Source organism: Erpetoichthys calabaricus, chromosome 7, assembly GCF_900747795.2.
Source record: "Erpetoichthys calabaricus chromosome 7, fErpCal1.3, whole genome shotgun sequence".
NCBI classification, from domain to species: domain Eukaryota; kingdom Metazoa; phylum Chordata; class Cladistia; order Polypteriformes; family Polypteridae; genus Erpetoichthys; species Erpetoichthys calabaricus.
Genome location: NC_041400.2, coordinates 181,319,772 through 181,328,676, shown reverse-complemented (window position 1 = coordinate 181,328,676; position 8,905 = coordinate 181,319,772).

Here is an 8,905-nt window from a genome sequence, read left to right as displayed (position 1 = left end):
TGGTATGCGAACTGCAGAGGGTCGAGGGTCGAGGGCGTGGCGTACCTGTGGCCTCAGGTGGTGAAGCAGCAGCCGCTCCATGGTCTTCATCACATGTGACGTCAGATTGACAGGCCAGAAGTCGTTCAGCTCACTAGGACGTGATACCTTTGGGACTGGGGCGATACAAGATGTTTTCCAAAGCCTCGGGACTCTCCCCTGTTCCAGGCTCAGGTTGAAGATGCGCTGTAGAGGACTCCCCAGCTCCAGCGCACAGGCCTTCAGCAGTTGTGGTGATACTCCATCTCCATCCATATTGACATGTAGTAAGCAATATGAACATTGATGCAATGTATGGTATTATGCAATCTAGATACATAAATATAGTCAATAGATATGTAATATAATAATAGATATACAGTAGATAATACAGAAATGATCAGTGTATGATAATAGTTGTTTAAGACGTGTAAACAATGACAGGTCAGAATGTTTCACAGAAGAAGGATAACAAGAGTGTCAAAATACTTAAAGGTCAGTATGAGATTTTCAGTTCTTTTCTACCTACACACTCGTCTTTACAGGACAGTGGCTTGCATGTATAAAAGTTCTGTTTTTAGAGGCGGTTGAGGACGTGTGGAAGATCCCAGGGGGCAGCCTGGTGTTAAGGAGTTTGACAGCTTGGTGGTAAAAACTATCCTGCAGCCTGGCAGATCTGGCTTTGATGCTACAGTATCTTCTCCGGGATGGCAAAAGTGTGAAAGGTCCATGTGAGGGGTGTAAAGGGTTCTGCACAATGCTGCAGGTCTTGCGGACACTGCGTTTGTAAAATATGTCTCTGTAGTGAAGGGAGAGGCACCCCAATAATGTTCTCTGCTGTCTTCACTATCCTTTGCAGGCGCTTGCGGTGAGATATGTTGCAGTCATTGTTCACATCTCATCTGAAGGACGGTGTCAGATTGTATATCACAATATCCTTGTCACTGCACTGGAACACTGGGATCCACACTTAGACCACAGGGTAATCATCCCCTGCTGGCCTCACCACGACATCCTGAGCAGGCATGGAGAAAAACCATAAAAGGGAAAAAGCAGGTTCAAAAAAATGAATAGATACTGTGGACGCATATCAAGTCCTGCAATAAAATGTGATTTTGAATACTCTGCTTTATTAGTCAGAAACTGCATGTTATCACCAGGCAGACAGGACTGCGATGGCTGGCTGTGTCTGAAATGGGTTTGACATAGCACCGAATAACAAAAAGGGCTCTTCATGTTGATAGACTGCCCTTCTAGCTGGTCATCTCTCAGTAGCCGAAAAACTTAATTACAGAAGCCACTGGGTCAAAGTCGGAAGCTGGCTGTGAAACATTTATTGGAACAGCTTTAGGCTTCACTTATTAGCAGGGCACCCAGGACGTCTAAGATTAGCTGATTCCTGCCAGGCACATATGCACACAGGATTCCATTCCAACACACCAGCTCATGTCCTTCCTACCGTTTACCTCATTACTTTTCACTCCTTATCCCTTTCTTCCTTTTTGCACGGAGCCATACTTTTGAATTATTACATGATAATCTGCTTTCCGATGGAATACACCACATCAAAATAAAATGCTTTACAATTAGATGTCAATCAAATTGAAAACTCAGGCAGGTGTGGAGATTGCCATGCAAGTATTTGCTGCTGCCAGACTGAGGTATTTCTCTGAAATGATCGATAGTGGGCAAGATAAGCCCGTCTAAATGGCCATAATTTTGCTGACTTTTTTTTTCAAAGCAAAATCAATACTTCACTCTCCTCTTTCTACCATGTCACTCTCTTCAAAAGTTTAAGGTGATGTTTTTGCTTTCTCACACTCTTTTTTTATTTGAGGATAGCATGGTGGCAAAGTGGTTAGGTCACAGCTTCATCCCAGCTCCAGTTTTCTAGATTTGTGTGGACATTCTACTGTATTTCCCGGCCACATCCTAAAGATGCGTGGATTAGGTTAACTGACAATTTCAAACTGCTCTGCTGTGAGTCGTCTTCTTCTGTCTTTCTCATCCTTCTGCTGATGTTGAAGGTAAGGTCTTAAGAAGATGTCCCAATTGTACTTGAAATCTGATCATGTCAACAGCAGTTCTCAAATCCAATCTATAATATTCCTAATCTTCTTTTACATTATTGATCTTCTTCTACTCCTACCTCCTTCCACATAGCTGAACAGTACATTAGATGGTAGTCGTTCAGGCATGGAGTGGTACTGGAGTTCAGCTCTGGAGTGACATGATGCAGACCAGCTGCCCCCACTCCTGGGGAGGGGATGGGGGGGAATTAAAGCTAGGTTGCCATGGAAAATGCCAACAAATGAAGAGTGACTAAATCAGCTGTTTCTTGCTCTTTTAATGCACTCATGTAGATGTTGGAGCAATAAGTTGCCGTGGTCAAGAGTGCTGTCTTGTAGAGTATGGGTAGCTTCAGCTTTGTACCCGCGATACCAAAGGCCATGCTTTCCAATCACTTTTACCACAATGACAACAAATCTGTTTAGTCACCAAAAAATAATCTCCTCAGTGTCCATAGTGCAAATGGATCAGGAGGAGGTGGAAAGGTCTAGAGCACGGGCCGTTTTGACTTACCAATATAGCGGCCATAATGCAGATGTAGCGGAAAGACATGGAGTACACATCACTTGAATTACATAACCTCAGGAGTCAATAACCAAGGAGGCTGCTCATGTTACCTAATTGATTAGATAGATAGATAGATAGATAGATAGATAGATAGATAGATAGATAGATAGATAGATAGATAGATAGATAGATAGATAGATAGATAGATAGATAGATAGATAGATAGATGTGAAAAGCACTATATAATAGATAGATAGATAGATGGATGTGAAAGGCGATAGATAGATAGATAGATAGATAGATAGATAGATAGATAGATAGATAGATAGATAGATAGATAGATAGATAGATAGATAGATAGATAGATAGATAGATAGATAGATGTGAAAGGCACTATATAATACACACTATATAATAGATAGATAGATAGATAGATAGATAGATAGATAGATAGATAGATAGATAGATAGATAGATAGATGTGAAAGGCACTATATAATACGCACTATATAATTGATAGATAGATAGATAGATAGATAGATAGATAGATAGATAGATAGATAGATAGATAGGAAAGGCACTATATAATAGATAGATATGAAAGGCACTATATAATACGCACTATATAATTGATAGATAGACATATGTGAAAGGCACTATATAATTCACATTATATGATAGATAGATAGATAGATAGATAGATAGATAGATAGATAGATAGATAGATAGATAGATAGATAGATAGATAGATAGATAGATAGATAGATTTTAGTATAGTTGGCAGGATAATAAAATGAACAACATTTATTTATATAACATAGATAGACAGATGTGAAAGGCACTATATAATTCACATTATATGATAGATAGATAGATAGATAGATAGATAGATAGATAGATAGATAGATAGATAGATAGATAATTCACATTATATGATAGATATATAATTCACATTATATGATAGATAGATAGATAGATAGATAGATAGATAGATAGATAGATAGATAGATAGATAGATAGATAGATAGATTAATTTTAGTATAGTTGGCAGGATAATAAAATGAACAACATTTATTTATATAACATAGATAGACAGATGTGAAAGGCACTATATAATTCACATTATATGATAGATAGATAGATAGATAGATAGATAGATAGATAGATAGATAGATAGATTAATTTTAGTATAGTTGGCAGGATAATAAAATGAACAACATTTATTTATATAACATAGATAGACAGATGTGAAAGGCACTATATAATTCACATTATATGATAGATAGATAGATAGATAGATAGATAGATAGATAGATAGATAGATAGATAGATAGATAGATAGATAGATAGATAGATTAATTTTAGTATAGTTGGCAGGATAATAAAATGAACAACATTTATTTATATAACACATTTTCATACAAACAATGTAGCTCAAAGTGCTTTACATGACGAAGAAAGAGAAAAAAGACAAAATTATAATTAAAACTAGGAACACTAATTAACATAGAATAAAAGTAAGGTCCGATGGCCAGGGAGGACAGAACGATGATAACTTTTCTCGCGTCTTCTAAATAAAGCTGATATTTTTCAACTTTACACTGCATTTTACTTTTGCTTAATTCTTGCTTTCTCAACACTTCCTTTTGTTTTTCTTTTACCTTTGGTGTCTGATGTAAAATGGTTAAATTCTGTAAGCAGTTTAAGAAAATGGTTGGATAGGTAATTTTCTTTTTTTTGGATGGATTGTTTCAATTTCACCTGTGTCAGTTGTACCGTCTGGAGAAGGGTCGCCTCCTTTACCCCATAGAATTAGATACCTGCACACAAAGTGGGGTTATACCACCTGCAGAGGGGGTGTCTTTTTACATATTTACTAAATGGGTGTACATTTATTTATAAGAATTTGAAAAGATGTGCAGAGCAGCTTGCTCGACCTACCAGGAAATCAGCCTCTGTTCCCGATGGCCACTCCGCCTCTGTATTAATTTCTCCTCCATTCCCTTTACTTTCCCAAAACAAACAAGTCTTCTTTCTCTGGTCAATTAATGTTATTTTCTGCTAGTATTTCCCTGATTACTTTTTGGTCATTTAGTATTTTATCCTTCTGTGATTTCCCTGATATTCTTCTCAATTAATTTAAGATTTTTTTCTCTCTTCTGTGTTCTGAAGGCACCAGCACTCTGATCCTTATTGTGACAGCAGGATTACAAGTGTTTCATGGAGTTTCATTTTTAGTTTGTTAGATACTGTTATGTTTGAGCCCCTGAACTGCACAATTGTCTAATTGTTCCCACCCAGTTTTAAGCACAATTCACTCATGGTTGTCTTCAGACATGTATATTATTATATGAGATTATATTCATATAAGGGCAAGTTGATCTGAATTAATGGATCACAGTTGGGTTCTCAGCACGGGATTGTGTTTCACTGACATGCTGGGATTCTACACAACCAAAGCATACGATCAGAGAGGTGCATTTATTTCTCTTGATTTTCAGAAGGCGTTTGATTAGGCCTAAATGGGAGGATTTGTAATCCAACAAAGGGGTTGGGAGTTCAAGATGCAATACTGGCAAAATTGGCTTTTTATTAGAAGGACTTGGTTTAACATTAATAATGACTGTGGTGAATAATAATTTTCTAACTTGTTATATACTGTATATGCTGTAGAATTGTTTTCACCATGCTTCCTCACAAGAGTCAGTCAGTGCTAGTGCATACTACCTGTATTAAAAATGTCCTCAACACCGCCTTCATTTTGAACAAAACTGTGAGTGACATTTATGTTGCTGTGTGATTACAAGCTGTGTCTGGGGCGCTCAAAAATGTTCCACAGGCCACATATTTTTGCAAAAATTAATGAGCAAAACCCATTTTCCTGCTGCACTCTGCAATTACTGCATTGCAGAGCCGAATCGCATATTGTGTGTCTTTGCTTTAACATTCCCCAAGCATTCCAGTGCACCATATTTTAAAATCAAAGCATGTTCTTCACTCTCAGTTCACACTGAGTTAAAAAGCCCATATGCCAGTCAGTCAGTGAGTGTCAAAACTAAACAGATATACGCTTCACCTCAGAGACTCTCTTGTTCATCCCCTATATCCTATAGCATTAAATGTTCAATACACACAGCGCTGGTCTACTGAGTGGAAATAAACCCAAGATTATCATTTACAGCACAGTGCTGACATTTACAGTTCTTGAGGCTGAGCTTCAGGAACAAAAAGCAGACAGGTCTGAAGCATCAAAATAATGATCAGATATCTATGGAAGGAATCATAATATAAAACTGTCATCTAACGGAATCGTACAAAGAAAACCTGCATGGAATTTTTTTTATATACAAAAAAATCATGTATACATGCATTGTTCTATAGTATATGGTTTGCTTGTTAAATGAAGAGGGAAAAAGCAAATGTTTTGTAAACTTGAGTCCACCAGGAGCTGATCAGGACCGAAATACAGTGGATTGAGAAATTATTCAGACCCTTCACTTTCTGCACACTTTATTGTCTTGTAGAATTAATTTGAAATGGATCCATTTGCCAATTTTGCCAATCAATCTACACTTAATAACCCATAATGACAAAGTGAAAACATGTTTGCAGGAAGGTTTGCAAATCAAAAACTGAAAATTCTCACGTAAATATTCAGACCCTTAATTCAGCTCTTTCTAGAAACCCGCTTTGGCAGCAATTACAGATTCAGGTCTTCTTGAGTAAAGCCCTACCAGCTTTGCACTCCGGGATTTGTGCAGTTTATCCCACTATTCCTAGCTGATCCTCTCAAGCTTTGAGAGATTGGATGGGAAGTGTCTGTAAACTCACATCTTCAGGTGTCTTCCACAGATGTTTTATGGGGTTTAAGTCTGGATTTTGGCTGGACCACTTAAGGACACTCAGAGACTTGTCCCTAAGCTACAACAGCATTATTTGGGCTGTATGCTTCAGGTCATTGTCATGCTGAAAGGTGAACCATCACCCCGGTCTGATATTGCATGCACTCTGAGGCAGGTTTTCTTCACGGATCTTACTGTATTTGGCTACACTTATTTCTGACCAGTCATTCCTATAAATATTCAGACCCTTTGCTGTGGCATTCCATATTGTGGTCAGGTGCATCCTTTAATCCTCCTTGAAATGTGTTTAGAACTTGATTAGAATTCACCAAATTGAATTGTCTGGGCATCATCTAGTAAGGCACACATGTACAGTCTTATGAGAAAGTTTGGGAACCCCTCTTAATTCTTTGGATTTTTGTTTATCATTGGCTGAGCTTTCAAAGTAGCAACTTCCTTTTAATATCTGACATCCATCCATCCATTTTCCAACCCGCTGAATCCAAACACAGGGTCACGGGGGTCTGCTGGAGCCAATCCCAGCCAACACAGGGCACAGGGCAGGAAACAATCCTGGGCAGGGTGCCAACCCACCGCAGGACACACACAAACACACCAAGCACACACTAGGGCCAATTTAGAATCGCCAATCCACCTAACCTGCATGTCTTTGGACTGTGGGAGGAAACCGGAGCGCCCGGAGGAAACCCACGCAGACACGGGGAGAACATGCAAACTCCACGCAGGGAGGACCCGGGAATCGAACCCAGGTCCCCAGATCTCCCAACTGCGAGGCAGCAGCGCTACCCACTGCACCACCGTGCCGCCCTAATATCTGACATGCCTTATGGAAACAGTAGGATTTCAGCAGTGACATTAAGTTTATTGGATTAACAGAAAATATGCAATATTCACCATAACAAAATTAGATAGGTGCATAAATTTGGGCCCCCCAACAGAGATATGACATCAATACTTAGTTGAGCCTCCTTTTGCTAATCTAACAGCCTCTAGACGCTGTCCTCCTATAGCCTTTGATGAGTGTCTGGATTCTGGATGGAGATATTGTTGACCATTCTTCCATACAAAATCTCTCCAGTTCAGTTAAGTTTGATGGCTGCCGAGCACGGGCAGCTTGCTTCAAATCATCCCATAGATTTTCGATGATATTCAAGTCAGGGGACTGTGACGGCCATTCCAGAACATTATACTTCTCCCTCTGCGTGAATGCCTTTGTAGATTTCGAACTGTGTTTTAGGTCATTGTCTTGTTGGAATATCCAACCCCTGCGTAACTTCAACTTTGTGACTGATGCTTGTGACCTCACTCACACGCCAGCCCCGGGGCATATTTTACATCCGCTTAGCTAGCGAACAAGAGAACTACTTAACGGATTTAGATTGGGCTTTTTTCTAGAATTTGCCTGAACATCCTGGTTGCAACTTCTCTCATCGTGCGAAGAATCATAGTTTGCTTGCAGGAGTGATATATTCGCACTAATCCAAGACAGAGGCTGCGAGCTGAGGGGAGGGGAAAACGTGACATCAGGAGTGGGGAGCCAGGCAGGGCCCTCCTTGCTGTCCTGTTTCACTTCTACGTGGGCGGATAAGGTATAAATGCCATTTAATGGAATCATACAAAGAATACGAGCATTGAATTTGTATATATAAAAATTCATGTGTACACACAATGATAAATCATTTATGGTGTGCTTGATAAAAAAAGAGGGAAAAGGGAAAGGTTGAACTCTTTGAGCAGAACTCCAAGCTTTATGGATGGTAAAGATGGGATACTACTCATCATGTGGAGGCTTGGTGGTACCAGAATCAGGCAGGCATCAGGTAGGTAGGCAGTGTGGTGCAGTGTTAAAGGTTTTGGACTTCAAACCCTGAGGTTGTGAAATCCCGCTACTGACACTGCGTGACCCTGAGCAAGTCACTTGACCTGCCTGTACTCCAATTGGAAAAATCAAAAGAAATATAACCAATGGTATCTTTATATATAATATGCTACCGTGGCTGGCTGTTTGTCTGTCCAGGTTTTTAAATCACCAGTAGCTCGCAACCCGTTTGACCTATTGACCTGAAATTTGGTACACATATACTATGTGATGTCTACTATCCGCTTTTGGGGTGATGATTGACCTCCAAGGTTATTCCTCTTTTTAGTTTTATTTTATTGTAGAATCAGCTCAACAGGGCGGCCGTGTGGTGCATGTGTACGGGCGCCGTTCTCATCCCTACCACCTTCACCGTCACTTCCACTACTTCTTCATATCTTAAATCATTCTTGAGGCAGTTTAACACTTAAGTGCCAGCTTAAGTGAAAAATTAAAGAAAACGTACTAAGTAATTGCAACACAAACACTGACTTAATCAGTTTTAACGTGAAAAGATGCCGACGAAAGAAGACAAGAAGTGGGCCGCTAGGGTGAAGAAAAAGAAGAGTTGCTCAGGAAGTAGCAAGCAC